At 42.3% G+C, this 26692-nt stretch overlaps 1 protein-coding gene across 3 annotated transcripts in view; it reads left to right on the top strand.

The window, feature by feature from the left end:
• LOC124805514 (DNA-directed RNA polymerases I, II, and III subunit RPABC3) overlaps window positions 1–26692 on the top strand; it is a 496564-nt gene that overhangs the window by 289230 nt on the left and 180642 nt on the right. The window lies entirely within an intron of this gene.

Below are 26692 nucleotides of genomic sequence, written 5' to 3'. Positions count from 1 at the left end.
TGAATTTAATTCCCCGAAAAACTGACTCGAGGACTCGTTGGTGAATGGAAAATGCAGAATTAACTAGTTTATGAATTTTTAAATCAGCTTTAGCAGTAATGGTACATACTGTAAACAGAGATGAACTGATTCCAGCCAGTGGATTTCCCATTAAAGGTTATGAACTATATGTAGTACCAAAAACGTAACAGTACCTGTTCGCGCTTTATCAGCTACAGGCGCTTCCCGTGCTTTTGTATGTTGTCGTTTGGATACTCAGAGGGAGTTTCTTCCTGTTCGATACATTATCAGTAACTCCGGTAACATTTCTCCCTCATGCTTCTAACTGTACCTTATTCTATTCAGTGCTTGTTGGAACAATTTTTGGTAATTCGTGACGGTAGCCTCAGTTACTTGCTGCTTATATATATAAGGGCAGAGGTTAAGAAATTAATTCGCTTTCGGGAGGAGCTGGGTTCAAATGCCCGCCCATTCACCCAGATTTAAGTTTCCCATGGTTTCCCTGAATCTATTTAGGCGAATGTCGTTACCTTATCCCTAAAGAGGTTACGACCAGTTTTCTTCGTCGCTCTTGTAAGATCAGTGCATGGGCTCAGACTTCAACGAGCACGTCCCCCTAATATTTCTGTCTTTCACAACGACTACAGTAAATAATGATGCATAGGACTATAGCTTTTGAGACATGGTGCTGATAATATTGTCCGTTAACGGAGAACTTGACGACGTGGTTTCATGCGCAAATCCCGTTTAACAGAGGGGGGGGGGGGGGGGGCATTCTTTGATATGAGCACGGTCTAGATTACGGATTTGATATACCAATATCTATTGAATTTACTCACAGTTTGATGTATCACTAGATCTGGAATGGGCTTTGGCTTTGGGGGGGGGGGGGGGACCTGCAGTAAAGCTGAATCGTAGAGAGAGAGAGAGAGAGAGAGACTAGCGAACCGGAAATGCTTCTCAATTGCTAAATATGTATGGGAACTGGATGTACGTCCTGATCTCCATCTGCCCCCCCCCCTCCTCCCCCTTCTGACCTTGAGCCTTGCTTATTGTTATATCCAACGAAGCCTTGATTTGGAACTGAAGTCGCGTAAAAGTAAATTGGAAAATCGGTCTTTCACAACTAAACTTTGAGCAATAGGGAACGTGACAAGCTCTTTGTATCTTAGAAAACGTGGTTCTGCGACACTGCTGCTTCATTCCTTCGCTAATAGGTGGTCGCTCGTCTATCGCACAGTGCGCTGTTCACAGCGCTACTATACTGACGGAAAAAAATTGCAGCACCAAAAATTAATTAATGTAGAGTAATGAAATTTCGAGAATACGTTTGTCAGTTTGTGGGATGGAGATCCATGCTTGTTGCACTTAGTCAATACAGGGACGCTTAGGGCTGGTTGTTGATGACACCGGAACTGTCGTCAGATGATGCCCCATATGTGCTCGACTGGATACAGACTTGGTGATCCAGCAAACAAAGACAACATGTCGACACACTGTGGAGCATGTTAACGTGTTGGGTTACAACAGCGGTATGTGAGCGAGCGTTCACCTGTTGGAAAATACACACAAGAATGCTGTTCATGAATGGCAGCAAAAGAAGTCGAATCGCCTGATTAACGTAGAAATTTGCAGTGAGGGCGCGTGGAATACTCTTGAGTGTGATCCTGGTGTCATACGAAATCGCACCCCAAACCATAACTGCAAGTTTAGCCCAGAGGCAGGTTGATTCCAGGTCCTCAACTGACCTCGTAGCCATATTACATGACTCCGTAAGATGCTGATAATGGCGTCTTTGTCGCCGTGAAAGCGTCCTTGACTAACATAAACTCACCACTTCCAATCTCAAAGCTAACTAATGCTCCTGACTGTTAAAACGTGTATTTAAACCAGATTTACATCCACATAGCGGCGCTACTAGCGCCACTCTTATGCAACGGGCACGTAATTTGTATAGACATTGTCTTTCAGATGTAGAAACACACCTGTCAACTTTCGTTTATGTCGCACAGCGCCTTCTTGGTGTTGCAATTTCTTTTTTCCGTCAGTGTATTTCACGTTGTCTTCTGTCTGCTCCAATCTGTCGCTAAGAAGATCCTGTATCTGAGTATGATGACTGTCTTCCTTTCGTTCAGTGTTCTGAATTCTCGATGCACTCTGTGACGCGTTACTCACGGATTCATTTTTTTCTGATTAGTAGCGCGCTTTGAGGCAGAGTACGAAATGCACTCAACCGGTCTTGTAGGTTCCACTTCCCGCTCAGTTGGAAAAGCACGGTACACAGTTTGCTCGTCAATAAACGTATCGTACTTTGCTGCAAATAGCAGGCACCACTTCATCGAAAAAGATAAACTCGAATGCACAAGACATGCTTCATGTCTTTGATGTCTCAAAGTAAGAATCGACCTTCCTGTGTTGCCGAAAAATATGAAATAAATAGTTCATTATTGAAGCATTCTAATACATTTTAATATAGTCTATAAGCCAAAAACAAACCAGGGACCCCTGAAGTGTGATCTTCGATAAACCGCTATACATGTTAAATTTTTCCAACTCTGCAAATCTGGACACTTATTCACTTGTCCGTTGTATGTGTGAATAAGGATTGTCTGCTTCTGAAACCACAGTGTGCAGTAAGCAGCGTATATCAATTATCTAGAACTGTGATTTCAGTAGACTACAAAGGCGCTGATCTTTTTTCCGCGTAATGGCGAATGTCTACGTATACCTGTGAATCATTTCCAGACGAATTTTGTTCTGAGTTTCATGCGCAGATATATATAGACATAAAAAAGGTATCTGAAACTGTAACAGACGCCCGGACAGCCGGGAACTGACGTGCATTGATACTATTAAATAGTGCATTGATAATGGCTAGGCACTGGCCGAAATCTAGATCTGCCAAGTAAAACATGCAAAAAAGGACGACTGATTGTTGTGCTCTGTCATTTGTAAATTATAGCACAGTCGATGAGTTCACCCACGTTACTAATGGTAGATAATCAGATGGTCTAAAACTTCGTTGGTTGCTTACAACGAGACAACTCCTTTCCCCAAATTATCCAAACAAAAATGAAACACCAGTGTTTGACGGTGTCACAAAATACTTCTGCAGCAGAAGAGCAAATTTACATGCCCAACCTCATGGCTATATGTGTTCCACGTTAGAACAAGATCGCAAACACGAGTAATGTAAAATAACATGAAAATTGTTCCATATAACGAGAACCCTTTATTAATTTATAACCATTTCAATATGTGGAACGATCATTTCCAAAAAGCATCTTCCTAAAACGGGTTGTGGAGCTAACACTGGCGAATTTTTATCCAGCGAGATAATAAAGTAATGACAATGTTTTGAATGTACAGTAAAATAAAAATTTGTTAGTGTTTGAGAGAAATGGGTCGAAAAACCGACAGTAATTTAACCGATTGTGATTTACAGACGAAGGCTGTCTGCTAAGCTGTTTCTGTCGCAGTCCGCAGCTCGTGGTCGCGCGGTAGCGTTCTCGCTTCCCGCGCCCGGGTTCCCGGGTTCGATTCCCGGCGGGGTCAAGGATTTTCTCTGCCTCGTGATGACTGGGTGTTGTGTGATGTCCTTAGGTTGGTTAGGTTTAAGTAGTTCTAAGTTCTAGGGGACTGATGACCATAGATGTTAAGTCCCATAGTGCTCAGAGCCATTTTTTTGTTTCTGTCGCCTTGTTACGTTTACTGGGTTAAGCAGTGAAACTGCAGTACCTAGAAAGTTTATGCCTTAGATTTACCTCAGTGTCCACTTTCCAGGCGGAATGTTTAACTGCAGATTTTTATGTATTACATTTCAAATGGATGCCGAATATCGGGAAAAGCGTGCGTGATTCCATTAATAAAACCATAGCACCTTCTGTGTCTCGGCTGACAAAAAGTGCACTGCTTACAAGGGAACCTCCCCATCGCACCCCCCTCAGATTTAGTTATAAGTGGGCACAGTGGATAGGCCTTGAAAAACTGAACACAGATCAATCGAGAAAACAGGAAGAAGTTGTGTGGAACTATGAAAAAATAAGCAAAATATAGAAACTGAGTAGTCCATGCACAAGATATGTAACATGAAGGATGATGTAACCTGAGGAGCAGCGTGGTCTCGTGGTTAGTGTGAGCACCTGTGGAACGAGAGGTCCTTGGTTCAACTCTACCCTCGAGTGAAAAATTTAATTTTTTGTTTTCAGACAATTATCAAAGTTCAGGCACTCACACATGAATTTCGCTCTCCAAAATTCCGGGACATGTTCAGATTTGCTTGGACATATACAGGATTTGACGGTCTACACAAGGAAAAATTTGAAAACGTTAAAAACATATGTTTTGACAGAGCATTGGGAAAACTGTACGACTGTGAAACTGTTGCATTCATTTGTTGCAGTTTGTGTGACAAACTCTTACGTTTTCATCACTTTTTTGGGAGTGATTATCACATCCACAAGAAAACCTAAAGCGGGCAAGGTAGAGGAATCTTTTTACCCATTCGCCAAGTGTGCAAGTTAGGTGGATCGACAACATATTCCTGTCATGTGACGCACATGCCGTCACCAGTGTCGTATAGAATATATCAGGCGTGTTTTCCTGTGGAGGAATCGGTTGACCTATGACCTTGCGATCAAATGTTTCGGTTCCTATTGGAGAGGCACGTCCTTTCGTCTACTAATCGCACGGTTTTGCGGTGCGGTCGCAAAACACAGACACTAAACTTATTACAGTGAACAGAAACGTCAATGAACGAACGGACAGATCATAACTTTGCGAAAATAAAGAAATTAAAATTTTCACTCGAGGGAAGACTTGAACCACGGACCCCTCGTTCCGCAGCTGCTCACGCTGACCACGGGACCACGGAGCTCGGGAGCTGAGCGTATCCTTGATGTTACCTATCTTGCGCATGGACTACTCAGTTTGTATATTTTGCTTTTTTTTTCATAGTTCCACACAATTTCTTCCTGTTTTCTCGATTGATCTGTGTTCAGTTTTTCAAGGCCTATCTACTGTGCCAACATATAACTAAATCTGAGGGGGGTGCGATGGGGAGATTCCCTTGTTAGAACCATGCAGCAAAAATATTTGTTGACATCAATATCGACAGTGGATCTTAACTTTGTTTTATAACATTGTAAGAAATATAGTATGTTTTCAAAAAAGTGCCCTTTACTTTTGCATGAGATGATAGTGGTCAAAACAAGGAAAAAATGTTCTGTAAACATCTCCGTAACAAAATTCTTGATATAAGCGATTGTACTCTGGTAGCCATTTGTCTGTCGACAAAATAGGAGGTACTTGTATGGTTACTACTCATTCTTAAAGGCCCTTTAGTCCTCCTCCTTAGAGAATAACGAACTGTACTCTGTATGGTTACCACTCATTCTTAAAGGCCCTTTAACTCTCCTCTTCAGAGAATAACGAACTCATGCGAATACAGATGGTTGCCCTCAAATTACACACACGTGAGGGGGCACGCGTTCCTGGAAAGTGTGCTGTCGTCGATGTGTGGAATCCAGTGATGCCTTCAAATGTCCACACTTCCGCAATTATAAGGGAAAGTGAGGTGATAAGAGAGCTAGCTATATTACTGGTCCTACTCGACCAACCAATAACTGATTAAACGTTTTTAGGTTCTGTCGTTCACGGCATAGAGAACGGAGTGTTGCTTCGTCGTGCGTAAGCCACCGTGGTCTTTCTGCAAGCGTAACGTTCTACGAATGACGTACTTGCTTGATTGCTCGAGACTTCGCATCTGTCCACTTTGGTTATTGCGACAGTTTGTTATTCAACTCTGTGTGAATCGCACCTCATACATACGTAAAATGCAGTATGTGAATTGCTGATCTTCAGCGGTCCAAATAATCCAAGAATCTATCGGCAGAATTGTTATTTGCCACGGTGGTTTTGTGGCCTGAGAGTTATGCACGCTGTCGATTAAGCAGTGGCTCGTGCAGAATCGAGTACCCATCGCTGCTCCATATCCGGCATGCGAACAGTGGAAGCTGTAGCACGGTACCATGTCCTTGCCACGAATGATCAAAGATTGCTGCAAGAAGCTGCAACTGGAATGCTGCGTTGAGTACGTTGGCGCGCGCGCTCTCGCTCTTGTGTGTGTGTGTGTGGGGGGGGGGGGGGGGGAATTCTGGGAGCCTGTCACCCGCCATTCCTGGCCATTTACCACGTAAAATAATATTTACTCTCACTCTATTAATGTTGCTCTAAGGCAAGCACGGCTCAAAATATACGTAAAGAATGGCCGGTATAAGAAACAGTTCTAACTACCAGATCTGACAGCAGCATGACAGTCAGAGGACTAAGCACAGAGAACAACCTAACCAATATGAGCAATCAACTGCAGCAAGAAGAGACACTGAGGTGTTGACCGCTCTGGATTTTCCCCCCGTTTTCAACAGTAATATCTGCTGTAAGAATGAGACATTTTTATTGTACTTGAGTGTATTTTGTGTCGCCATATCATAGATACACTGCTTTACATATAGTAATCACTACGAACAGAGTGTACAAAAATTGCATTGCGCACGAGCCCTTGACAGTCCGGACTCTTAATGTTCATACGTGTATTGCAATATCATAACTAAAATCACATTTTAATATACGTACGCATTTGGGAAATAGTGAATATATTGAGATAAATATGTAGACCATATTGTTCATACTGTTTTATATAAAACGTTTCCGTATACTCTGTTGCGTGGTTATCACAGCCATACACCGAGAAATAGAAGATGGCATGCCCGTCGAGACGCCCTGCTGACAGGATATCTGTGTCTTGTGTACTTCTGGTTTCTTGCGTTCCCTAACTCTAGTTAACAACAGAATACTGCGTTATGAAGCTATGGTCACAGAATGACAGCTAGCAGGCGGAGAGTGTCTTTAAATTAGGTGATCTTTACTGAGTAAAGCTTGACTTAAATAAAGTACACTGAAAGTGATGAATTCTTCTAGGGTTATCAGCCGAGTGGTGGCGTCGTCTTGTCGCAACGTTTCGATGAGTTTCGTGCAATCATCTTCGCCAGAAGATGATGGGTACGAAACTCATCGAAACGTTGCGACAAGACGACGCCACCACTCGGCTGATAACCCTAGAAGAATTCATCTTCGCCAGAAGATGATGGGTACGAAACTCATCGAAACGTTGCGACAAGACGACGCCACCACTCGGCTGATAACCCTAGAAGAATTCATCATTGGAATACACCGAGAAAGACTGCAATCGCATATACGCTGAAAGTACCGTAAAGCCAGTAATGTGGTGATAACCTGTACTGCAGAAGCAGCAGTGCTAGACATACCCAACACGTTCGCGCACCGGACAATCTTGTAGGCCCCCGTCGTTCATTATCTGTCTTATTTTATGCGGGAAAATCACTGAACTTTAAATCCATTTTGTTTTTCAGTACCTCATGGAGAGGTGAGCAATGACAAACCTTCAGCGGAGTATCGGCAGGCCGGAACTACGGTGTCAGTCCGTGCGCCGGGTATAAATATAGGCGCGCTTCTGAATCCTGTTGGAGACGCGGCTTCGCCGAAAGCCTTGAGCTGCCGCCGCCGCCGCTGCAGGACAGGTCTGCAGCGCGTCAAGGCGTGCCTTCGCCGCGAAGCCTCCGGCACTCATTATGCAAGGTGTGGCGACCGCCACAAGGTTTGGTGCCATCACCAGCTGGCTGCGAAAAAAAAAAAAAAAAAAAAAAAACAGTGGATTATACGCCAGTCTTTGATACCGGACAAGACGCAAAAATTCCTTCGGTATGTATTATGAGCTGAGCGCAGACATGCACGGCTTTATTCGTCGACCACAATATTATTGCACGTGCGACGGAGGGCGCTTCCGTCGGCTAATCGTGAATTTTTACCGTGATATTTCGCGACGAACAATGAACCACTTAATAGTATGTGTACAGCTGTCTAGGAATCAGTCACAGTGTAGTGCCCTTTCCTTAGTCACCTCCGCACTTGTTTACTGTAACCCAACCGCGTTTTTTCGATGATGGCCACGGGAGGCCAAGTGCAATAATATCGTCGCCGGTTTGTATAGCTCATGGAAGTTGGTATAAGAATAGAACTTAAATTCACGGAACCTTTGTAGACAGCGTTGGGTCGTGGAGAATTAATCAGATCTGTTAGCTATGGCGTTGGTGGAGGTAGTTTTCACGCACGTAGATTCATGCCCGAAGACATCGAACAGACCCGCCGAATGTGTCCGTGTTTCGCTATTTGACGAGTAGAGATTCCGTGTATAGCTCGAGATCGGATTCATCCAGATCTGGAAAGAACACGCACAACAAAACAACCCCACAGTTGTGCGCAAGAATAATCCATTATCGTTGTAGCGGAGTGATTGTGTAAACGTATACCGCCATGAAGTGACTCAAGTACAAACCTAGACGTTTTTGCGAACAGTTTTTCTCGTAGTCAGTGGTATTCATGATGATGATGATGATGATGATGATGATGATGATGATAGTGGAAGATATATAAAAAATTTATAGGTGCACAGTATAGATGTTTTCTGATAGAGCGAGTCCTGAGAAAAGGGATGGGTTGTTTGGGGGGGAGGAGACCAAACAGCGAGGTTATCGGTCTCATTGGATTAGGGAAGGAAGTCGGCCGTGCCCTTTCAAAGGAACCATTCCGACATTTGCTTGTAGCGATTTAGGGAAATCACGAAAAACCTTCATCAGGATGGCCGGACGCGCGATTGAACCGTTGTCCTCCCGAACGCGAGTCCATTGTGCCAACCGCTGCGTCACCTCGCTCGGTCTGATAAAAGGAAATTTAAGGAGACTGCAGCAGCAAAGAATTCTGGGAAATGAGGAAGATCTGATTGGAAAGAAGAATATACAAGGGTAACGCGTGCGCACAAGGACAGTGGTAGTCATTATTGGTGATGAATATTTCGTCCATAAAGGACGCCGTTGTGAGGGTTGCGTCTGTTGATCAATACAAATGACACATTTTCCGCGCCAGCCGCTTGTTTATTTTGCCACTAAGCGTGTCGGTGCATCACCCCATCATCTTCAAGTGAACAGTTGTTTATTTACATGGATGGAGTTGGCGAAGAGTACAGACGTGTTTTCACAGTCGCAGACCAGTGTAGGTTTGCGTCTTTTGTTAGTGATGAAAATGGTTTATTTAGAAAAGGTACGTTAGAGGTTAAGTGGCTTTTCTAAATAAACAATTTTTCAATACAATCGTTAAATCGAGTAACTAATGACGTGCTGTTAAATCCAATTGGAGACAAAATAAATTTGTGGCACTGCTTGACTAAAAGAGAGCGTTGGTTAATAGGACCATCTTGCGGCATCAAGGAATCATCAGTTTTGTAATGCAAAAGATGGTTGAGGAAGACAAAGTTTTGGATACACCTACCAAATTCAAATGGATATGTCGATAGCAAATGTGCTGAGATGAAGTGGCTTGCACAGGATAGACTAATCTGGGGAGCTGCATAGAACCTCTATTCGGACTGAAAACCACAATCTACTACTTTATTCATCTCAAACTGTTTTAGACAATGGCGCTAATAACCTCGCTAAACGCTCTCTCTCTCTCTCTCTCTCTCTCTCTCTCTCTCTCTTTGGTATTGATAGTATGTCGTTGGCTCGACGTGCTGTGTGCAAATCGTTTCTGTTCTTTTGAGTTCAGTTCACTGACGCTTCTTGAGCTGAAAGTCTATGGCTGCTCGAAATCGTTTACTGCCGGTCGCCTGAAAGAGCGCTGGCCACGAAGGACACGTGTCAGATGTCTGGTCTCAAACCCCTGTACAGACAGTGGTTTTAACATATTGCGTACGTTGATTGGCTTACTTCGTACCTATCTTCTATTCTTCCTGTGTTTTCACTTTAGAGGAAATTATTTAGTTACGTATCTGACAAAATAATGTTATCGTTGATAGTAAAACGAAGAAATTACAGCTTAAAAGTGTCATAAGATAAGTACGCATGTTTCGTCATCGGTCTGTTGCGACATGAAAATTCACACGTACAAAACAATCGACTGAAGCTGCTTAAAACAGCTGCCAGTTGAGTACCGCTTGCCCTTCTCTCTTATAGCGAAACTGAATCTGTGTTCTAGTTCCTGATTTGGAGTTGAAAACAGCTGTTAGTGCAGGACTGAACCGATCTCCTTACCGATTTTTCTTTCGCATAGTTACTTGACTGATGCTGGGAAATAATGATTTTTATCTTCCAGTTGATATTTGTGCAGTTCATAATGGACATCTTTCATCAGCTTTCTCTGCTCGTGTTAATTTCGTACTTAGTTCAGAATCGGTGAGGTGCCGAGGCGATGGTTCAAAGAAGTTAACTAAGAAGAAATGCGAAGTAGGAGTGAACCTCATGGTGGGCGAGTAGTAGCATAATTCAATATTTGCTTATCGTCCTTTATATAATTCACAGTTGAAGATACTCTACGTTCCACACATATCCGTAACTACAGCACTTTCCCTGGCGTGGTTGTATGACGTGGTACTCAACGTGCTTGCCATCAACAAGTACGGCTTGAATTCAGCGGTTAGAATCGGCTAGAATAGGGACCGTTAATCTGGTACATCACTTAACCCAGGCGTAGCTTTCTTCAGTCTTTTTCCACTTCCCTTTAGTTATGTTATGCATTTGTTTTCCTTTCTATATAATGCGGAAATCTGCTGACCCTCACCACACAAGGAATTACGAAGATGCATAGGCTGATAGTGTGATAGTACATCTTCTTCGTTAGTATGACAGTATATATTCTTCGTTTCACGTATATATAAATTTGTCGAGACCTCTTTTCCGTCTCGAATTGCGGCTTTAGAAAACCCGTTCAGTTACAAATTAGTTATCAAATTACCAGGTTTTAAACAGAAAGACTAATTAAATTTTGGGCTTAAAGTTTTCTGTACCTTGGTAAAACTTTCAAAAACCCGAATTTCTATTTATTTGCGCTTGTATTTTACAATTAAGCCATTACGTACTAATGTCTTAGCACATAAGCGAGCAGAAATATTTTTTGCACATACGTCCTATTTCGAAAAGATATTTTCCCGTTGATGATTACAAGTGAATGTCAAAAGTTTCGTAAAAAGCGTGGTTGGTAAGGGAACTTTTATTCTGTATTACTGCTGCACACAGCTCCAAGCGTTGTTTTGAATTCTTCGAACACCCAAGAAATAAATAACAATTTCATGCTAATATTCTTCAAAGTAATGAGACTTTGCTAGTCTGATTTTATACAAGTGAGCTGTATAAATGCATGTCCCATAACAGAAAGTGAATTAGATTTTCTATTTTTTATGCAGTCATTAATACACAATTTACAGTCAACTGCCCGAGGCGGCGAAGATATTTTTTTTGGCGTAATACACCGCGATCAAAGATTATAGGACGATATACGAGGTACACCTAGCAAGATAACCCAATAGTTGAGATACTAGACAGGTTTTTCCCTAAGCCAGTTTAGCGATTGTTGAAATGGTTCCTTTGAATTCGCTGCGGCTGATTTGCCGCTCCACTATTGACCGATCCGAGCTTGTGTTTTACACGATATGGTCTAACTGTTGGAGCGTTAAACTCTAATTATCATTACTCGACATTGCTGAGTGAGATAGTTGAGTTTAGTGTAGGAGAAATAGAGAGAACTTTATGGACAAATTCAAAACTAGTTTTCTATTCCGTGAACTAAATCGTCGAAATACGCAGTCAGAGCGCTTAGGGCCTACGTTAACTTGGTTCTGATGAACATTTGTTTTCTTTTTTGTAATAACGCACGCGTGCAGAGATATTGCTGCTGCAGCGTTTATTCTTCTAAGAATTCTCTAACCTTTTCGCTCAGATGACTTGTTTCTTGTCTGGACGGAAAGTAATTCAGTAATTGATGGTCATTATTACTGACACGTTTGATTATTTGGTAGTTAATTGAAATTCCACAGATTTTTCTTGCATATCACATTACGTGTGCCGACCGTGCTATACATGAGACCGCACCTGACCTCAAAACGCTGGACGGCTGTAGGACTTTCGCTCCGTATTCCCAAAGTCAGCCAGTGGCCAGCCCTCTTGGAGAGGTGCCAAATATTTGTGTACACGTGCCAGAGGACCAGGCTCTGACGGAATGAAAGCTGCGTGCGGCCTTCATCTCGCTCCGTGGCCGTGACTCAGCTCGCTTCCTTCACTTAGCTTCCAAAGTATCCGGTTACTAAGCAGCTCACAGCGAGTGACGTCGGTATTTAACCTTAATCATCATCTTCGCGCAAAGAAAAGAGGTATCCTAGATGTCTGTTGGTTTTCATTTTAAATAATGAGAATGGAGTTAGATGATTTTGTCTGTTTCTTAGGACTGACCCGTTACCAAAACTTGACCACAATGCAATGTCTCCTTCATTTCTTCTTGCGTCTTGCTTCAGTCCATTGTCAATATTGTTTCCTTGCTGTAGATTCTCCATCATATCGATGGCTACCATTGTTGCTCGTCGTCACCGATTATGGGTTTTGCTATATTAATTAGTTTTGTGCACTTAACTAATCTTGCCACCGTACGGGTAATTTGGTACACAAGAAAACAGTTCATGTCTTTGTTGCCCTGGTCACAGTTTCCGCCATCGTGGCAACAGTTAAGGCATTAACATGTGGCGGAAGCGGCGGCAGCATGCAGTTACCGCTAGACGCAAGAGATGTAGGAAAACTGGAAGCAAATGCGTATGAAGAATGAGCGCTCGTGTCAGACCCGAAAATACCTCTGAACGGTTAAATCTGCTCCCGCTTACATCAAGTTAAAGGCAGTTCGGTAGAGGGCGCCACGTTTTCTCTCAAAGGTAGCTTTAACTGTGCAGGGAAACCGCGAGACTGAGATTTACGTGCGGAGTGATACAGCCCCTAACGGTTACAGGGTATGATAACGAGGCGTATGCCGATTCTATTAAAAGGAGAGTAGCCCGAGTCGGAAGTGGAACGAGTATCTACAAAATACGAAGGTACCACGGGATGACCCGCATCTCGTCCAGTGACGAAGGTAAACTGTGTAACTTCTCTAAAAGTAGCACATTAATGGAGCTCAGCTAAAGGGAAGACAGCCTGTCCGAAAGTGACAGAGGTCAGGGTTCCCCAAGTCACCGACACGTCAAGGTATAGCTGGGGGCATGATACCGGACATTAGTTGCCGGGCGGGAATCAGGTAGTGCCTCATTAACTTCGACAGCTGTGCTGACCACATCAAAAACGAGTCGGCGTAATTCTTAGGGTGAAATAGTAGCATGCATTTACCAGGATTGGTTCGCGTGTGGACACCGGACCTGATCCGCAATCACGGCTGCCATTCACTGCAACTTCACGAACGTCAACTGTGAGGATCGTCAAAAACTCACCGAAACCAGTTACCATTAAAAGAAATGTTTTTGCGGTCCAGACTGTGTCGATTTTTGAAGTACTTTTTGCCAGACTGCTGCTCCCCACGAGAAATGTTCTCAAAAATTAGATTGTGATCTTCGTCTCTAGTTCGTAGCGCAGCGCGTAGCAAACCTTTCCGACATTTATGTTTACGATGCACGACTCAGATTTTTTTGTTGGCCCATCGATTTTTTGTTGGCCCATCAGTGCTATTATGAAACACTTGGAAGACCTTACTGTAGGTAGCAGTCTTTTAGCAGTATTTTGACCACTTATCTTCATCCGAAACAAGTAGTGTAACGTGATCATGTGAAACAGAGCCACAAACGTTACATGCGAATTTATGGAAATCTTGTTTTTTATGTAGGTGGATTTAAGTAGGCTAGTTTCTTGTACGCTTAGAAATTTCAATGAAAAGCTACGTCAGTGGCCTTTTCCGTCATGTTTCCGCGTTACCGATTAGTTGTTTCAAAAGTCCGTAAACATGTATTAATCTTTTATTCCTGTCTCTATTACCCCACATTGAGTCTCGTGCAGGAATAGGACAGCTTATGGAGAAATTAACATTATTATCGCGTTGCTTTACATGGAAAGAGAACATCTTTGTGATCGACAGTAGGAATTACTGTCTATTGCGGTAGACAGTATCGCTGACTTGCTATAATACGACAAAGTATTGTACTTTCTAGCCACCACAGCCAAGTATCTAAAGGTAATTTTCTTTCTACTTTGATTTGTCAAGATCGGCATTAAAATTTCGGTCCTACGCCGTAGTGGTTTAAAATGGCTGTGTGAGTTCTAGTAAAACAAATATATTTTTTAATATCGTTGTGCGTCTCGATATTTTTTTCTCAACAGATGTAAAAAAAATGAACAATCTGAGTGCATGTGCGAAACACGTTAAGAACAACGCGAATGTTGTACACTGGAAAAGATGTAGGAAAAAATGTTTCACCATTCTCGGACGGCACTCCTAAATATCTGTGTATCATGACGATCTGATACAAGCATGCAAGCCAAGCCAAGCAGCATGGTGATGAATTTGTAAATTCTGAGCCAGCAAAGGTGCTTTTTAACTAACGTTAACTAAAACCAAATGCTGCTGCTTGCTGTGGTATGTTGTTAACATTGTGTGTCACACAACAGGAATCAAATTTTTGGTAACAGTCTGCATTGAACAAAGTGTGCTAGCATTTGGTGTGTCCGTAGATACCGAACGGCTTCAGAGTACCATACTGCATTGACCGGCCTGCAGTCGTTTTGATATAAAATTGTATTGTTTTGTAACAGTGTTGACAGAAATTTCTCCAGTTAACCGAAATTCGTACGCTGTACTCGGTTACTTGTGCCTGTGAATTGGAGATTGACAGAAAAGAAACATTAAGTAACAATAAATATTCGTTATGGAGGACGGGGAAAATGATAGTGCCGATATAAATAATTAGTGGCAGGACGTTAATGCCTGTGTCATTGAAGGACACAGTCCCGAAACAGTGTGTGTAACATCTGAAAGGTTTACTGCCTTAACTATAGAAGATGACTAAAGAAGTGTGTGTGTGTGTGTGTGTGTGTGTGTGTGTGTGTGTGGGCGGGCGCGCGCGGTTTTACAGACCTATCGTGAGTCGCTGCTGAGCTTGGTGCCAAATATTTGGGCAGCTTCAGTACAATTTCTTTGCTTCCGACGTGCCCGTTGCGTATCAGAGGGCTCTGTTGGTGGTCACGTGGACCAACCCCAACGCTGCCGATCCTCCAGCACCCCCGCGAATGGTTGGGCCCAGCTGCTGACGTCACTGCGGGGCGTGGCTTTCCGTGGGGTGGCTGCGGAGGCGTCTGTGGGCGGAGCCTGCATCGATCGTCTGTTCCCCCACCACCGCGCTGTCATAACAGCGGACTAGTGAGTTCCCGTCTTCCCACTGGTTTATTTTGACAACGCCCATGCCCAGGAACGGCAGCTGAACCAGATAAGCGCGATCTATTCGCAGCCCATCTGCACTGGTTACTAACGCTACCCAAAGCGTGTCCCATGATTATGCCTATTGTATTACTTGCATCTTACGTATAGAAATTAACGGTAACAAACTACGTAACTTCTAGAAAACCTACGCCAGTTGCTACGCTATTATGACCACCTTAGTGTGCTGTGACAGCAGAGCGGAGGACTTGAATATCACGTATGGTTTTGGTGCCATGCTTGGCAGAAAGTTCTTTGAGACAAAACTTCAGAACGCTTACTATGTGATTTAATAAATGGACATACTTTTAGTATAAAACAAGTCATTTACAACAACCATCCACACTTCTGATTTATTAGGCCCGATTTCATGAATGAATGCAGGCATAAGGTGCACATAGAGGACCTGCGTTACGTGCTAGAATTTTGGTGTTACTCCTCCGGCTCCCAAATGATACGCACTAAAATTAATAGAATAAAGATATGACTTCGGCCTTCGCAATATTGTATCACAGACTACGATTGAAACCTGGCTTTCCCATCTTTTTCTGCATCGATAAAAGCCGACGATCAAACGTTACGTTTCGATGAAGTAATAAGTTTGAGCAATTATTCGAAAAAGGTAATATATTTAAAGTGTGTTAAGAATGGCAAATTTCTGCAGCAGCTATATAAATTGTGTCTATATATTTTTTATTTTCCTGTTGCTCAACAAGGATCACGTTACATCTTCAATTCCTGTCCTTGCTTTGTTGTTTCCTACTGTTCCAGTACTCCCTCATTTTCTCCCATGTCGTCTTTTCCTTTATCCTGTCCGTTGTTCGCCCCGTCACCCTAACTATCGTCTCCTTTTCGAAAATGCGGCAGTCCATATCCCACACAAGCGGCCACGATCAGGCCATACACTTGGGATCCGTGTTTGGTCGCTCCTTAATGAACTCGAGTGTTTGCCTCTTCCATCTGCTTTCCAGGTCCGCCCACATACACCACTTTGGTGTATTCGTCGGCCGCAGCTTCAGCTGGACCTCTCCCAATGGCAAAAGGATTCAGTTCCTCCTGCAGTCTTGCGCCGCCAATTTCTTGCTCTCCTCGACGCATCCCGTGCCTCGGAGGTTATCTATACCGATGGCTCGATGGTTGATGGCCGTGTGGGGTACGCTTACGCTCATGCGGACTATGTCGACCAGCGCTCCTTGCCGGACGGCTGCAGTGTTTACACCGCAGAGCTAACAGCTATTTTTCGTGCCCTTGAGCGTGTTCGTACCAGCACTGGCGAGTCTTTTGTCGTTTGCAGTGACTCTCTCAGTAGTCTCCAGGCTCTTGACCAGTGCTACCCACGCCATCCCATTGTTGTTGCCATCCAGGAGTCCGTTCATGCTCTTGAACAACGTGGCCGTTCGGTGGTGTTCATATGGACCCCGGGACACGTTGGGATCGCGGGAAACGAACTCGCCGACAAGTTAGCCAAAGAGGCTACCCGCAAACTGCCGTTGGAGATCGGCCTCCCGGAAACTGATCTCAGAACCGTTTTGCACCGTCGGGTCTTTGGGTTGTGGGGCGACGAATGGCGCACTCTGTCTGCACCCAACAAGCTGCGGCAGGTAAAGGAGACAACGACTGTGTGGCGTTCCTCCATGCGGGCCTCTCGCAGGGATTCTGTTGTTCTGTGTCGGCTCCGCATTGGCCACTCTTGGCTGACGCATGGTCATCTGCTGCGTCGAGAGGACCCCCCTCATTGTCGCTGTGGTGCGAATATGACGGTGGCCCATATATTGTTGGACTGTCCTCTTTTAACCGCCCTCAGGCGAACTTTTAATCTCCAGGGTGCTTTATCATCTCTTTTAGGTGACAATGTCTCTATGGCAGATCGGGTTTTAAGTTTTATTCGCGCAAGTGGCTTTTATAGGTCCATTTAACTCTTGTAACATCACCCTCTTTTGAGCTGTCTCTTTTAATTAGTTTTGTGTTGTCATTCGACTCCACCCTAAACTTTTAGGCTGGAGGTTTTAACGTGTTGCAGAGTGGCTGGCTCATCCTATTATTTTCGTGATCACCCAGCCACAGTCCTCTGCTGTGCAGCTTTAATTCCTTCTGCCTTTGTTCTTTATGTTGTTTTTGTTGCTGTGCTCTGTTTTCCGTGTTGTCTTACACTGGACCATGGGGCTTTTCTTCCCCCGGAGTTTTTCTTTTAGTGCTTCGCTTGACTGGTGGATAGTTTCCCTGTGCTCTGTGTTTTTATGAAACAAGGGACCGATGACCTTTGTTGTTTGGTCCCTTTAATCTTTAACCCAACCAACCAACCAACCAGCTCCTTATTTCTTCTGCTTGGAAAGCCTTTTAAATTTAGTATTTTATTCTTGAAAAGGTTAGAAATACAGGATTTTTTAGCCTTTTCTCATTCATTCGGTAGAGGTGTTGAAAAAAGATAAATCATCGCGTAGCTATTAGTTCTGATATTTTCCATGCAATGTTATAGATTTTCTCATTACTTCTCATTTTCCATAGTCGTATTCCACCCATTATTTTTCTAATGATCCGTCTTTCAAGTACCTGTATTCTGTTGAGCTTATAGTTCGTTAGGCATTCACATCCAAATAAACATTGTAGTCGTACCATTGTGGTGTAGTGTTTAATTTTTCTGTTTCTAGATGTGTATTTTTTGTTGTAAATATTCTTTATCAAACCGCATACTCTTTCCATTTTGTTACTCTTATGTCTATTGCAATTTTTTCTACCCTATTCTGTTCTGTTGTTTCTCAAATATATTTAAATTTTCGTATTCGCTCTAATTTTACTACTTACTTGCGTTTCCATAAATTTTGTTGCATATTTGTAGACGTATTTATCTTAATTTTGTTTCTTCAGCTGAAATTTTGAGACCAGTTCTATTTGCAAGTTTTTTTTTCAGAAGATTTATTTAAATAATTGCTTTTGTTAGAATTTCGGAAAGTATTGCTATATAGTCTGCAAAAGCCAGGCGGTTTACCGTAATTTCATTGTTTTCTTTCCCTGAATTGTTGGTTCAGTTTAGTGATCTTTTTTTAGCTCGAAATTCCAGATCCTTAATTTTTTTTCTAGAACCTAGTTAAACAGTAATGGTGATAAACCGTCCCCTTATCAAATACCAGTTTTTATGTGAAATGACTGAGATACTTCTCCTCTAAATTTACCTTTAGATATCGTATGTAAACTAATTACATTTTTAAAGTACTGAGTGAAATGGTAGAATTTTGCTTACTCGTAATTCCAGCATACATGGAGCAGATTCTTAGAGATTACATTACGTTTCGACGTCCCGAGGACTTTCACTGTTTGTTACTTTCAACGTGGGTCAGGATCAAGCAGTGGCTGACAATGTTTCTCCATGCGTGAAAGTTGCGCGGTTTTTGTTTCGGTGGATAATAATTGCTGAGCTCTGTATCTAACAACATACTTTCTTGATAGTCTAACCATTTTAGTAATCGTTTTGTGTTTAAATTGTTATAATTTTTCTAAAAATATCTGTCAAGGATTCTGCCTGTCCGCTTTCCTTTTTTTTCCTTCCTCAAAAACTAGCCGTATTGCAGTTAACAAAACGACCTCCTTCCTTTTATTTTTCGGTGTAGTTACATTTGAAGTAATACCGGACGTAGCGCCTACATTTGTAATAAAAGTTGCATAGTGAAACTTACATACAGTGCAGTGGGTATATCTGAATTAATGCCGGTCGTGCATGTATACACGCCGAGAAATATTAGATGTTACTATTACTCGCTGTAGCATATTCGGATGCAGTCTTTTTGAAACATTTTTAAGGCCACAACCTTGGTTGCGATTATGTATCAGCACTTACATTACGGTAATGCGTCATATAAGCACGAAAAGCAAAATTATAGAATTAGGGTTTTCTTCCAGTTTTCTGGCACCATTATCTTTCGCGGGTCTGATGGGCATTTGCTTTCTGAGCTCAACGCGTATTTCTGTAGCTAGACATCCTTAGAGTCAGAGAAAGGCATGTAAGTTATCTTCCTGCAAACAGTATAAGGGTTATTTTATGTTCTCCAGCTTTACGTGTTAGTCTACCTAGCTAGCGCTGGGTTAGGGAGGTAGGTCAGCATTCCCATAAGTGACTGTGGAAAACTGCGTAAAATCCACAGTCATGGCTAATGTGCCACCGCAACGTTCAGCAGCTAACACGACCACCTCATTCGTACAAAGAAATATCGATCAGTGGATGCGGAGATTGTCAGGTTAATGCTATTAATCTGCAGAACATATAATGGCGTTGCATTCCTTAGTTCTAGGCTGACGAGCTAAAATCCAGTTATCATCTGGGGACCCTAGAGCGCGTCGTGGGCCAAAAAACGCTTCCTTATGACTGACTGCAGTGTGTTTTCATTGTATAACGGAAGTCATAAAATAGGCTACTTCTGGTCTGGTCTGGTGTGCGTGCAGAGGTATCAGCGGGTAATGTCCTCCTTATTGCACAGACGAGAGACACCCGCATTCTCGTGTTTCAAATGCAAGAAAACATTGGAAAACATTGTTTTGTTGGTTACAGGTGCAGTACCACTGCGAAGTTAAGACTGTATGCCGAACTAGGTATCAGGCCCATAAGCGCAAATGTTAATCTCATCGTATTCTTCCCTAAAGAACCAAGACATTCCGTGCCCATAACAACTGCGATACTGTACCCATGTCGACCTCTCTGGACATCCTCATGGCTTGTGCGACGGTAGGTAATGGTTATTTCCTGTTGAGTTAATGTTCCGAACAGCAACTCATACGAGAATACCAGTTGCGTCTTTATCCATGGTTACACATACTTTAGGTACTTGGGCTACGCACAGCTGCCTTGAAAAAGAATAGCTCGATGTAGTCATAGGATCGAACCGCGCACGTCTGCTTTCATGCCCTGCAGCTGATTCGCTGCAAATAATAACCTGTAGCTGTAATCCCGCGGTCAAATAGTCCATGCTGTGGTTATGATTGCGAGTTAAATACATGGAGATACAAAATAAAATTTAAATGAATGTTGCAATAACAAGTATTTCATTCGAAAGTCTGTAATTGATGTAGACGATAGAGAATTACGTTGAGTAATATATATACGCAGTAGTACATAATTTTCAACTGACATTTAAAAGTAATAAAACAAACTAAAATTAATTACCACTCAGCTACCGGGGTCCGATACGTTGAGTAATGTTTATTAAGGAAAGGACATCTCAAATGAGAAGTGGTCCAACGATATTCAGTTAAAGTGCAGAAAGAAAATAACCTTATAAAATGCAGTCAAGTTATGCTGAGAACGTTACGAGAATGATAGCAAAAGCCCCAAACTAAATTGTAATCAAAGATAACCGGAAACTAAGTCCATTTCGTAATCAAAATACAACAAGTATTCACCAGCTCAATAAAGTTCAGAGTTCAGCATGATTCAAAACAGTTCAGAGTTCAACATGATGATTCACAAATTGATACACGCGATACAAAGAATAGTACTTCATACTCTGTCTATCTCGCGTTCTGTAATACAAGCGGAAAAAATTATCCCACGCTGGAGCACATTCAGACCTCTCCCTTCGGAACGTAAAGTATGGTACCGGCCGTTCACTGCCCAGGATCTGCCACCAACTCCATCAGAAGCCACACGTACCACAGGCAGGTCTGTCTTCTTCCAGAAAGAACATCGAGGTGACCCTTTAAAGATCTAACGGAAAAGTGTCTTCAAAAGTTAGCCTTATAGCGGCTGTTCAGCGCCCAGAATCTATCATCTGGACGTCAGAATCACTCACATTACCACAGGCAAGTCTGTCTTCCAGCACAAACGTAAAACTGTCCAGAATCGCTCCCTTGAGCTGTTCATTCGAAAAAGCACAGTCTCCACTTGACTCCCGTAGTTTTACGCTACTGGCTGCTTTTCCATTGACTGAAGGTCGTCCCCATAAAAAATACATCGTTCTTATGTTCTGCTGACATCATTTGACTCAACATGACCATTTCCCGGACTAAACATTATTTGAATAAAGAAAGGTCATAAACATTGTTACAATGAGGTCTTTTACATTAATGTTAAGTAGTAGTCGATTCATAAATAAATAAGCCATCGTTCTGGCCTAAGTGTGCTCACATTAAATGACAACAAATTGTCATGATATTTTGTTTAAACAATTATTTATGCCTTCTTGACGCAAGCATATATTGGTTCTCTTTTCAGTTGTGGTGTCAGCTAACATATGCGATTGACCACTTTGAAGTTAGCACAGTTTTTTTTTTTAATAGCGCCTACAGCCAACATTTAAATAGTTACTGCTAAAGGAGTAAACTGTTCATTAAATAAAAAGACAAGTACAAAATATGAGGGATTCGTGCTGTATTCGTTTCCTGTGTAAATGTGGAGAATGTAATGTTCTGACAAACATTTGCGTAGTAAAATTAGAGATACGTAGCTTTCAGAGATGATAGCTATAGTGCAATGCAATCATCTGATATATCGTTTGTTGAAATCGCATGAAGCGTTTAAAATGTGCTATTTCAGAGATTCGTTGTGAAAATGTTTATTTGCTGTGAAATATTAACTTCTGTAGTTTTTAGATATTTCAGTATTGTTGTTTCATTGGATGCGCCTCATTTTTACGAGATTGCAGATGTATTCAGATTTGCTTTAACAATTGACAGTAAATTGTTATAGATTCTCAAACAGCTGTAAGAAGCCATCTTTCAATTTGTCGCAATGCTCACCATAGCCAGTGCATCTCCTGCACAAAGGCCATGCGAGTAACAGCCGTCCAGATTCCCAACTTTGGGTTTTACCCATTTCAGGCGACGCTGCTCATCTTCGTACCTGGGCGCGTCCGTAGTGGTCGCCTAGACGGACCTACTACGGCACACACCCAGAGTCTGGGCCCGCCCGCTAGCGGTCAGCCGTACAACAAATGCATCGTACTTCGTAGCAATAATCGACAGCCGATTAGCTCGCCTCAATACGCGTAACGTTAGACTTGCTAGGCCCATAGCGACACTGACCAACCTCTGTGAAGTTTCGTAGATCTGTAAGTCAACTGCTGTCAAGTTGAAACTGAATTGGTCCGTGCGGCGACTCCGGATCGCTCAGCTGGAAGATCAGAGTCCACCAGAGGCTGGTGAGCGAGTGAGAGTCTCGACTTGCACGTTCTTGTAACTTGCACGTTGTATATTCAGAGTGGCGTGTGCTGCGCTATGAACTGAAGACGAGTGATGTCCACTTAAAGGTCGTCACGGATAGATCTCTGCGTCTTTGCAAACCATCTTCCATCAGCGGTAGTTCGGTGCAAGTTTTACCTTTCTCAAGTGCGTTGTTTGATCTGAAAATTTCTCTGTGCGGAGCGAACATTTCGAAAACTTGATAGCGTTTTTTTCGTGGTGTGAACGCATTTACTAGTGTATATTTTAAGTTTCCCATTCAGATGCTGTTACGTTGATTTTGTTAAAAAAAAGTTTACATGCGACGCAAAAGTAGCAAGAAGTACCTGTTTCTAGGTTTTGACTTTTCTGTCAAATGTTCTTACCCACTTTTGACAGTCCTCAAGTGAGCTATCGTTGCCGTATTTCGTAAGCCTCACAATACAGACAGTGAAAAGTTCGTGCGCTTTATGACATTATCGACGGCACGTGCGCCTTTTACGAGTGTATATTACCGCTAAAGATAGCAAGAACATGTTACTCAGCCAGTGGACTATTCAGTCGCTTATCTCGACGAATATTACGAGCTAGTGTGTGCTAAATTTCGACTCAAACTGTAAAATAGCATAAATTCCTCAGAAATCCGGAAATGGAATACTTGGCCACTTGTAGGCCTTATTGCAGAGACAGGTGACACGATTGATAAGGCATCGCAAGACCATATCGTAAGATTTACCGTGCAATTGTTTTTAGGTATGAAAATTTAACTTTCATGCATCTGAGAAGCTAGAACGCGCATGAGAACACGTTCTGTTCAAGGTACTTGTCAAAAAAATGGCTCTTAGCACTATGGGACTTAACATCTGAGGTCACGAGTCCCCTAGAACTTAGAACTACTTAAACCTAACCAACCTTAGGACATCACACACACACACACACACACACACACCCATGCCCGAGGCAGGATTCGAACCTGCGACCGTAGCAGTCACGCGGTTCCGGACTGAAGCGCCTAGAACCGCACGACCACCACGGCCGGCACTTGTTGACAGATGCAGTGAAAGATTTCAATATTTTGAAGAGAACGAGTAGCTTGTAGTAGGCGACAAAACAGGTATGAACATTGTAATGGAAATTGGGATCCATTTAATCAGTTTCCGAGTTACTGACTGCATTATCGCCAGGTGGTGGGTAATAGTTTGGAAATACGTCTCTTTTGGCAGATTACGGAAGTGGACCATGTACCGACGGCGAAGTATATACATATGGAGGGCCCTCTTGTCACCAGGATCTGGGGTGCTGTTGTTGTTCCTCATAACCATGGCGCTTGGTATAGTCTTGCGTGCCACGTGTTAGGAGATGAGTGGTACGGTACATGTTAATGAAATGTTTTTATCAGTAGGCCTATTAGATAGCAACAGCAAAGGACGGTTCACAAATGACCTTTCTGTGTGTTAAGAAACATTTTTTGCAAATTGTATCTTACTCTTGTATTCGGTGACAGCACGTCCCTGCTGTAGACCAGAGTTTTTATTGCAAGTGTTTAATTTACTGACGTAGCTGTACTTAGGTGAGATGGAATTGTATACACCACTTATCAGTGAATTGAGAAAAATTAATAACATTGAGACGGTTCTGCGTCAGGTACCGGTGTAGTCACGTCATCTAACAGTCGATTATAGCACCAGGCTTAAAATAAATAACTATTCTACACAGAACGACAACTTTGAAACAAAACATTCTGCTGTCTGTGCATGTTCTTGATGTTTTCTGTACGCTGGTGACAGGGGGCCACAGGAGGAAAGCAAATAAATATTCTGGAAGTCGACATGAATGGTCTTTTGAAACCAAAATGATGGTAAGGGTAAATCTTATTAAGAAATAGTTTTAATATTTTTGTTACATCTACATTACCATTATTTTTCCAGTTACAAACTCGCTATAGTTCACAATAAATTTATAAAAGATACACCAACTTGAGCAAACTTCGTTCCTGTCAGGAGAACATGTAGCGTTGCTCACCGTGGCTGTCTTGACGCTCCTCTGTGGGGCGGTAGTGTCCATGCATCTGCCTATCCAGCTTCTTTCTGTCCATTTCTGTCTTCGTCCAAATCCATAAAGAAAAATCTAATTGCGCAACTTGTGAAGATTTTGCACACGAGATAATTTTAATATCGCGACCAGTTCATTGATTAAGGTAAGTGCGGTCGAGCAGCCTTTCGCGTATGATAGACTATGGAAGATCTTCATCAGACCGAAATCGGTTAGCATGCCATGCGGCCCACCGTTTATATAATAATGCTTGTGATGCAGGAACTTGACAACATTGTATCGTGTTGCTGTTTTTTCATAGTGGAATTCGTTCCACGTCTCAAAGTAAGCATGGTGACGTAATGATTTCTGACTCTCTAGAAAGAAATACCGTATTAATTCGTATCATTTCGCTGCAAGCCGATGCATTTTCCTAGTAAAACAGAACTTGATGTTCACAGACTCCGAAAATAAGCATGCACGAAAAGCGGTAAGTATTGCGTTCAGTGTCTGCGCTATGCATTTATCCGTTATCTTAAAGGGATATGTTTTATGTGACTTCACTCAAGTCGGCTTGCACCTGATATTACTATACCCTAAATCTTACGTGCACATTGCGTTTGTTCCGTGAGCAAACTAAGACGCTGAGCTTATTTTATCTTCAGCATCTTAGTTTTTTTTTCAGAATCTCTTAAAAATAGACAGCGGCTCTAACAAGAAACTAAAAGTTAATGGTACAAATGATATACGACCGAGCAATGTGAAGGAGCTGTTGCACTAACAGTAACGCTGTGGACTCGACCGTTCTCTCTTTCACACTTGTAGATGTTTAGCTTGATGTGAAGGTCCACAGGATATAACGTCTGCTTTTCAATTGTAGAATGTGTAAATGTGCTGCTCTAGTCCAGTAGCTAAACATTGCACCATCTGTAGGACTTTATTGGCGTGTTGCACAAGCTCGTAATGCCCTCGTAAAAATACTATTGAGACATACAGAGCAAAATCCTGGAATCCGCTATAGTTCATAAAGCACCCGAAGCACCAATTCAACAGTGTAGGCTTGGTCTATAAGACATTCCGCGTAGTTTTCAGGTAAATAATGTAATTTTTAGTTCCTGTGTCTTTCCAGAAATTTTCGCCGCCAGTTCTCGGAAACCGTGGGTTGGCCATTTCGGAGGACACTTGCAGATTATATTTCCTGGGAGTTGACTGATAGATGTTTCGCAGAATCTTAAACTTAAAAACTGGTGTTGCACTTTGCTATGCGGTTAATGAGGCAATTTAATGTTCGTCATTGTTTCTTTATGTCTTTGGCGGTTTTCGCTATTTCCTCCGAAATGTGTATGGTTTGTGCTGACAAAATTCTTACTTTTTGTATTCGGTAAATGCGATAAAACTTACTTAAATGACGTATCCAGACTGTTCGGTGTCGCAGCGGCACAAAATGGAAACAAGGTTTTATTTAGTTGTACAAAATTACATAACTTAATGTTGCTAGCACATTGTGCACTGAATTTCAGGATATACCCTTTATCAACACTGGGATTTCAAAAATTAAATTATATATTAGGGAACAATTCAGGGTACACATTAATTTAAGTCGTACTCTGGTATGAAGTTACGTAAGCCTAACGAATGTCATATTCTGACATAAAATAAATTTTACCTTCACAGTAGGCCTATACTGAGACGAGTGAAACAAGAGGAAAATGTGACACAGGATACAAAGAGGTAGTATGCTATAAAAATCCTACCGGTAAACCAATACGAAATAAGTCGCTGTTAGTTCACATTTGGTATATTTCCAATACAACACTTATTAATGAGACTGTATCTAAATTAGGAATAATATGTTCTTTTGTATATCGTGTAAGAATGTTTAAAAGCTGCGAACAAAAAATTGAAAATTTGTGCAGGTCTGTAAGTGCCATCTAGATACAATATGAGAGCACTACACAAGAACCAGATTTGGGTATTACTGCTATATTTATAGATGCACCAATATTCACACACATACATCTGGGAAGTACATAGTGACATACATTTATAGACTGATTGTTCCGCATCCTGGTGACTAGCATGTGAGAATTAGAGATCACCAAAAACCCGAAGAGAAGGAGCTTTACGCATGCGATGTTAACAGACGATGTGCGCCGTGGCCAAAACGCGTTGC

This window comes from Schistocerca piceifrons, chromosome 1 (assembly GCF_021461385.2).
Source record: "Schistocerca piceifrons isolate TAMUIC-IGC-003096 chromosome 1, iqSchPice1.1, whole genome shotgun sequence".
Lineage (NCBI taxonomy): Eukaryota > Metazoa > Arthropoda > Insecta > Orthoptera > Acrididae > Schistocerca > Schistocerca piceifrons.
Note: the sequence above shows the minus strand (reverse complement) of the source record. Positions and strands in the feature narration are given on the sequence as shown.